The 8842-nt window shown below is 34.5% G+C and overlaps 1 pseudogene; it reads left to right on the plus strand.

Moving 5' to 3' along the window:
- The first annotated feature begins 4205 nt into the window (after positions 1 to 4205).
- Positions 4206 to 4780, plus strand: LOC149548222 (bark storage protein A-like; annotated as a pseudogene).
- Positions 4781 to 8842: the final 4062 nt, after the last annotated feature.

The raw sequence follows: 8842 nt of genomic DNA on the forward strand, positions 1-8842 counted from the left end.
AAGATCTTATAGAAATCCTCTAATGTCACTATGATATCTCCTTAGGGAAGATGGAGGGAGCATGTATCCTCATCCTACCTCTCAATCAAAGCCAATAGCATGGCTCAGTGTAGCCTGATCTATGGTAGGACTACTACTCATTATAGTCCTATATCTCTTAGTAGGTGTACCTCCTCCTCATCAATCTTATATAGTCTCTCTTTGATGATCACAAGTAACTCTTCAAAGGGATGCTCTTAGAGATGAACCATGTCCTATAAGTATAAAAAACATCATATTAGTAGTCTACATCATCAAATTTGCAAATTCAACTTGATTAGGTCAAGGTTGACCTCATTTAGGTCAAGGTTGACCTTTCTGGGTCAAGGACAACCTCATCGTAGAATAGGTGGAAATCTTATAGTTTATGTTAACCTTCTTTGGTTAAGTTTGACATTGCTAGGTCAAGGTCAACCTTTATGGGTCAGGGTCAACCTTTCCTATAGAAATAGAATATTTGGAAAGTAGAAGAATAAACAACAACAAACTTACCTCAGGAAGTGACTGCCCAATAGCTAAGCACTGTGTCAAAAGCTCCATGTGTGTCGCTTGAAGTTCTTCTCTCCTCAGCATCTTGCTTCCTATTTTAGAATCTAAAAATGGTAAGAATGAATAAGTATGAATTCATTTTCATTATTTATAGTTCAATTTAGGGTTTACTCATGGTAAAATTGGATTCTCCTTTTTATGCATTTAGATAGACATCCACTTTTTTCATCATAACTTGAGTTTGGTAACTATGTTTTCAATATCATCAATGACATTGGAATTGTGATTAAGATACCTCACTCCTAGAATTAGTTTAGGGAGGGTAAGAGTCCTTATAATTTTTTAAATAAATATATTTTCAACAAACTGCATATCTAGTATATAGAGTTATCCTTATCACCCAGTTTCATGCTTCAGAAATAGAAAGCTAAAACAGGGAAGAGATAGGGAGTTTTATGCACTTATCAAGTATCATTTAGTAAGATTTAGGTGATTTATGGTTTTTTCATTAACCTTGTGTGTTGCAGGTTCTAATATTTTTTTTGCAGGATCTCTACATTAAGGACTTGGCTATATCTTTTTTATTTACTATGATATTTTCTTACTTTAGCTTGCATATTCATGTAGTGTCATATCTAGGCTAAAGTGGGGTATAAATGCATTATCTTAAAATGGAAGAACTTCCATCTTGGTAGGTTTATCACCCTATTTTAGGACATTTATCATGATAGACTTGCATTTGGGATGCATTTTGCACTAGATTCCTTCATTTTAGGTGAAATTAGGGTTAGGATCTAAAAAATTCTCCTTGATTACCCTCCTCTATGGCTCTATTTTATAGTTAGGATTTAGGAATATGTCCTCCTAGCCTTCATTATGTTTATCATAGGATTTTTTTCCTATTCTTGACACATAGTCCTATTCTAATATCATTTCTAGGTTTTTGGGTATCCTCGGGACCTCCCATTTTCTATTCTGGCTGGACTAGATCCCTAGGTCGAGCTTGACCTAGGGCAAGGGTTACTAGGTTCACTTTGACCTAGGGTAGGGTTGAGTTCATCCCTGACATAGGTCAAGGTCAAGTTCATCCTTGACCTTCTTTGGGATTTGATCCCCCTTTTCAAATTTTGGTCCTAGAGGGCCCCAAAATCAATGTCAAGATTTCAGATCCAAATTGAGATAGGTTTTAATTTGATAATCATTTATTTCTTTTCCCTTATTAGATAGTTATTATGATTGGACCATAATTTGAGGTGATATTTGAATTATGGGTCCTCACATTACTCTAGGAGCGTCACATTGAAGCCTCTATATAAACACTCTCATTTGTATCCATCTACAACTAGAATTAAGAGATAACAAGAGAACAAGATGATGCTATGAAGATGCAATATTAAAAGAGAATGATATAGAAGATCAAGCAATTGTGGATATCGGGCATTTTTATGAGCACATCATTTTGAATATCTATTTGGAGCAAGCAATATCCTATCTTCCTTGATCTAGCATTATCAATATTCAAGCATTCAAAGATATAATCATGGGGTATCAATTATAGATTATGAGTTTAGTATGAGTACTTTAACCTTGGGGGCTTGGTATGCTTTCTTATCTTATTCAAATCTACGCATTGCTTTTTCATATATATTCATGTTAGGGTTTCAATCTAGTGGATTAGATCTTGGCATTACACATTCAATACATACACATATTCTATTATATCCAGTTATTCATGGAGGTGGAAATCACAAAAATGGGGATTTGACTAAGGAAAAACCCTATATAGGAACCTGAAAACCCTATTTTCATATATATGTAGGTGTTTTTTTGAGAATCATAGTACAGATTTGGATACCCTTTTCACCAAACTTTTGAGATCTACAAACATAATTTTCATTGGAGTAGTGCAGGTCAAGGTCAAATTTTTGGGGGCATAATTGTGCCCCGAGGTAAGATTGTATCCCACTATTTGGGTCAAGGTCGATCTACCCTGAGAAGGATAATTTTTTTGGGGTATTCTCCATCTTGACATTTCCAATGCAAAACAGGTTGCAAATTTTCTAGAAACTATTCACAGGCATTAGAAAATAGGTATTTCTAGATTGGTTCTATTTTGAGGTATGTATCATATCTTGTCTAATTTCAAACATTTCCATTACTCATCTTATATAAACTCTAAAATAATATATGAATAGTGGTGAATGTTAGAGGCATTCTTAAAGATCCATTTTTACTCTTGTTGCCTCGTCATAAAGTGTTTCAATTTTTGAACCTGTTAATCCCCTGGTTATGTGTGAAACACATCCCATTTTGATCATTGAAATGACTATTTTATCTCTAAATTTTTGTGAGTTTTTGAATCTTCATGTCTCTGGCTCATCCTTAACTTTGCCCAGCACTTGAATCTTTTTAAAATCCATCTTTTGAGCTCCAACTTATCGCAGGTTAATGTTGAGACCCAAAATACGCATTTTCAAGTCTATCATTAACCATTAACCTGTCAAAAGGTTAATGATTACTTTCAAATTGTGCATTTTGAAGTAGGTTAATTAACCTCTCCAAAAATGCATTTTTCTTAACCTCTCAAAAGGTTAATGATGACTTTCAAAACACGCATTTTGGAGTAGGTTAATTAGCCTCTCCAAAAACACGTATTCCTTAACCTCTTTGAGATATTTATTAACCTGTGTAAAATTTATCCATGAGAAATAAGATATGTGAATGGCTTGAATAAAACAAGAGAAAGATCCATGTAATGAGAAGATGAAAGTTTTGGAAAAGCAGATGTGCAGAATCCTCCCTGATCCTAGCCATGGGGAATCAAGCAAGTTTTTGAGAGGATAGATGGGTGTATTAGATAATGAAAATGCAAATTATACAAATGATAATAGTTATGGTGGCGAGGATGGAGAAGTTTTGGAATAAAATAGTGCAGCCCAAGACTACGCTATAGATATGCTCCACCAGACATGGGTCCAAATTTGCCAGAAAGATCGCTGCCTACTGAAGCAGGTAGAGAAGCACCACAAATAGATAGAGCTAGGGATTCATCAATTACTGACAAAGGAAATTCGAGTTCATATATTCTCATTAGAAAGATATCATTCATGAGATATAGCAAAGGTGAAGAAGATGCTTTCTTGTGCTTTTAGAGGTTGGCTATAGACTGCAGAAACATCCTTGCGAGTGGAAGTACCTTCTCAATTATCATAGATTGGTTTGGTACATTTTCCGTAAGTAAAGAAATGAAGGAATTAAAAGAGTTAGCATTTGATAATTTGAAGAAAGGTGCAAAAGAGTTTAAATTAGTAGTATTCTGGATTTGGAACTAGGTTAGCAAGTCCATGCACAAGCCATTGCAACTACATTTGAGTCAGATGTCTTTGTAGGAAGTGCTCTAGTAAACATGTATAGAAAACACAAGAGCATAGAGGATGCACAAAAATGGTTTGATGGAATGCCTAAGCACAATGTAATTTCATGGACTGCAAACATGGTAGGATATGCCCAAAGAGGGTATAGTGAGGATGGCTTGAAACTTTTTATCCAAATGTTAGAATGGGGATGAAACCTGATGAATTTGCAATTTCCAATGTTCTTAGTGCATGTGCAAACCTTGTTGTCCTAGAAGAGGGCAGAAAAATTCATTTATACATCATCACAACTAGAGTGGAATCATGTGTGCCAAATATGGTCACCATGGCGAGGAGGAGGAAAATAATGTGGGGCACATACAGGTTGGAGACTTCAATGTTCCACAAGGAAATAAGACCACTCTCTTGGGAATGATCTCATACGACCTAGAGGAATTTTACAGAGAAATTGGGAAACCCGATATACCAGAAGACCTATTCTAGGTCGAAACAAGTCGAGAATGGTTTGAGCATGCAAGCAAATTACTTACGAGATTCAAATTGGTATCCTGCTTGAACAAAACATTTTGTCTTCCTTGGCTAGCTAACATCATCTTTGGGCACAAGGCATCGTCTACAAATATTTTTGTAGATAATGGTTCTTATAGGGAGTTTCTTATAAACCATTTCAATGTTTCCTCTGTTGATGATGAGAGTACAATAGTAGTTATGACCAGCCTATCAAATAAATTGACGGTCATTGGTTTAAGAGGTTTGTCTAATTTGGTTGGAGAATAGAAGGGTGATAATGCATATATGAATTTGGACCCCTTGCGGCTATGAATGCTGTGAGAGCTACACTAGAATTCATAAGGAGGTTTCCTCATTTTATTCTCTGAGAGTTCTCTTAACACAAAGGACCAGGACCTTAGGAAAGTAGTATTGTGCAAGATGATATAGCTTAGATCACTTGTTATTATTATATTATATAGTGCTCTATAATTCATGATGTATTTTGCACTGCTCTGTACCCACTAGGCCTAATTTCCATCAAGACATTACATGTAGAACTCAACGATTCAAATTGATCGCAAGGTCCATGGTGAAGAATATATCGTAAGAAATGAGAATTGCAGTGACCAATTATAATATATGATTCTTCTACAGTCAGATAAGACGAATGGATTTTGGCATTTCAGATAGAAAATTAGTGTCAACTTTGTGAAAGGACACTTGTGGTAGTTTCTAGTCTTATAGGTTAATTTTGTGGAGGTTAATTAACCTCACCCAAATCACGTATTTGGGGGGTAGTTACTAACCATAGAAAGGTGGTTATTAACCTCTGTGTCTATATAAGGACTCCTGTTGGCCTTGTAAAGGGACTTTTTTGGGCTTTGGAAAAAGGGAGCACTATGCTAAAATTTTGATTAGGAGATGATATTTGGAAAGTATGTACAAATTTTGTCTTTGTAATCATAAATTCCTCTTAGGTTCTTGGTGCAAGAAAATAAAGGAACGTGCAACTTGAGTTCCCTTCTTCTAAATCTAAATTGTTAGAAATGTTGATTCTCTTTGTAGTGAGCATTCTCATGGTATGGTGTAGATGTTTATGAATTTTTGGATCAACATTGTGCTAGTAATAGTTTTCAAGCGTAGATCTTGATTGTTGTTATTAGCAGTTTTAATTTAGTGGTTTGAGAAATCCTTGAAGTCATGTGGTGCATTCGTCATCATGAGCTTTCTCACCTTTTAATTTTGATTTCATATTTATTCGAAAAGCTTTAAAATTATATCATAAGAGGGAGCTGCCCCTCTAAATGCAAAGGAAGGCCGGATACCAAGGGCCTATCCAACTGTTGTGAATGGTTTGCCACACACTCCGTTGGGCAAATTCTACTGTGACAAATTTGTTTACCAACAACTCTATTCAATCATGACTTATCTTTCCTATAGGATTACTATCTAACTTGAAAACGCTTTACCTATTTCTAAAAATTCATAACTAGAAAACCACTTATTGTGGAACCTTGGATAAGTACCATGTTGAAAACATGGCAAACAGGGATGTGTTCCATATTTTCTCTTTTATATTGATGACGTTAAACTATCCTTGTGTATTAGCTATTTTATTGATCAACTTCCCTATTGTGCTTGCTCTTTCATTCATGACCTTCATATCTAGCTTTATTCTTATTTCTCTATCCTATCACTATCCTATCTAGTTAACCCCTTGGTCTTGATCACAATAAAGAAAAAAATGTTTCTTAGGCCTCTTGACATGTCTACACTTTTGGAGTTTATGATTTTATGTTATCTTTCTTATTGAATTCCATTACTTATCCCATATGTTATCTCTCTTATTGGCTTTAACTACTTATCCTATATGCTATCTCCTTTCATGGCTTTCTTGGCTGATCCCAAACATGCTTCATATGGCTATCTTACACTTTCCCTATCTTAGGTACTATTGAGGAGTCAATCCTTGAGGATCGCTTTCACTCACTTCATATTCCTTGACTATCCATCTATGCTTATTCACCATCTTTCCCACCATCTTTCTACTCCATCATGTCCTACACCTTGCTAGAAATTGGAAGAAAATGATGTGATCTTCCTTGAGAACTAGTGATCTCTAAATGATTCTAAAAAATTAAAAAAAATCATATATGATGTATCACCAAAAATTCAAAAAATTCAATTTTTTTGAAAAAAGTCTTGAAAAAATATACCAAGCGGTGAAAACATGGAAATAGGTGCTACTTGAGACCCTCACACCTATGTCTATCACAACACATTTCTTATCTTGGAATTGTCTCTTGTCCTTGTCCAGGGGGCATGACTACTTATATTATCAAGGTCTTCTTGTGTGTTAGGATTTCCTTGGCAACTCATACAAAATAATGTTTCTCAACATTATGCTCCCCAACATTGAATGTTTCTTAACACTTCTTAGATACTTTACCTACATTCTAGGATGCTATGATTTTTCCCACTATCAAACATGAGTCTTGAAGAAATGGCCATGTGACTTATACACACACGGATAGGATGAACTTTATCTTTCTTTTGTGTGTTGTCTATGATACTTCTTTGTTGAGTGTTCCCTCCCTAATAGTCTTTTAAGGATGTCATGGAGTAGTAGACTAGAGGCATGAGAGATGTTATACTTGTGGGTATACTTAGTTAGTTTAAGGTGTTGAGAGCATTCATACTTGTCCTACTTGATTCTTTGGACCTACAATTTATCATCCTTGTCTATTTTGCAAGACTGCACTCAAGGGTTATCCTAGCACTCATTCATTGACACAGGAGTAATCTTGCTATACAAAACTTAGGTAATATAACTACATTAGTCATCTTGACTTACATGTCTTTGATGCTTAGGTTGGATTCCCACATTTCTAACTGACATAGATCATATTCATATCTTCATAGTTATACTAGTGATGATTGTATGATCTTCTGATGTCCCTAATAATGCTCAATGATAAAATTATAGTCTAATTTTTTTGCGTCCCTTGCAAGTAAACCATTTTGCATACTAGTTTGCATTATAGGCTCATTCTAGATTAGTCTTGCATTTTTCATATGGAGAGATCTCTCTCTTCATCTTTAATAGACATGACAACTAACTTCATTCATATCATCTCACTCTTTCTCTTGATCACTTATTTCATTCCTTTTTTTATCACATCCCCTCTCTTGCTTCTTATATATCTATCATCAATCTATATAAAATTTTGACCCCTAGCTGATTTCAACATCCTAGATCCATTTTTGGGATTGAAATCAAAATTTGAGTTCATCTTGCTGGTCAAAATTGCATTTTAAAATTGTATCTTCTTCTTTGCAATTAGCTAACCTTTTGAGGTCTAATCTCTGAATCTTCACTGTGGCATTTTTATTTCTTCATCATTTATACACTTCAACTCACCTCATTTCTCTTTTAAACCATCTTTCTACTTGATTTGACCTAATTTTCATACCATATCTTTCTTGTCAACTCTAGTCAAACTGGGGCATTTTGTCACTTTTCTTATGGTCACTCTTTGGTTTTAATCATATATCTATCATCATCGATATTTCTCTATCTCAATTTATCATATCTTGCTCATTTCTACATTCTCTTTACCTCATTTCAATTTCAATCCCAAGGGGGTAGAAATATTCTATCATTGCTTGCTTGCTACAACTATCTATTGCTCAGGAGCATATGCTTAATCTTTTCATTTTCTCTTAATCTATATGCTTTTCTCAGTGTTAGTACTCTTCTTGAGTCCTGATATCAACTCTCTCTTAATGTTCAATATTATCACTATCAAATTTTACATTCAAGACTTGCTATCTTGTTCTAAATTTTTGTTTTTTGAAATTAGATCTCTTTATCTATTGCTGCCTACTTGTCTTCTGTATTCTTTTACGTAATGTATTCCTTGATTGATCACACATTAGTCAAAGAGGGGCAAATATAATTACCTAAAAATGGTCATCTAGTCTATTAGCCCTCTTCTTAGCATTTTGGCTAAATTAATTAATTATTTTCTTGGACCAAAATTTTAAAAATCAATTAATTTGGTTTTAACCTATAGTTTGACTTTATTATCCTAAGTCCATATTTGATTAAAAAAACATGTTCCCTTTTAATTAAATAAAAGACCCCATTTCTCCTAACCCACTCAATGTCCACACATAAAGTCTTTTTCCTATTTACAAATTAAAAGAAAAGGCTTTTGTCTCACATAAAGAGTCAATTCCTTTTCATTGGTTGACTTGCTCTTACACATGGATCATTTCCAAAAGTCAACCCCACCCTTGACAATCCATTTCTTGATCTTTATCTCAACCATCCATATACCTTTAAAAGTGAGAGCTCTCTCCTCATCTAAGAACCCTAATTTTGAGCTAATGTTATGTTGTAGGTTTCTTGATAGGTTTCCTTAGAGCTTTGTGGAGAAATTCTA

This window comes from Cupressus sempervirens, chromosome 7, assembly GCF_028749045.1.
Source record: "Cupressus sempervirens isolate cs-2001-9-10 chromosome 7, ASM2874904v1, whole genome shotgun sequence".
NCBI lineage: Eukaryota > Viridiplantae > Streptophyta > Pinopsida > Cupressales > Cupressaceae > Cupressus > Cupressus sempervirens.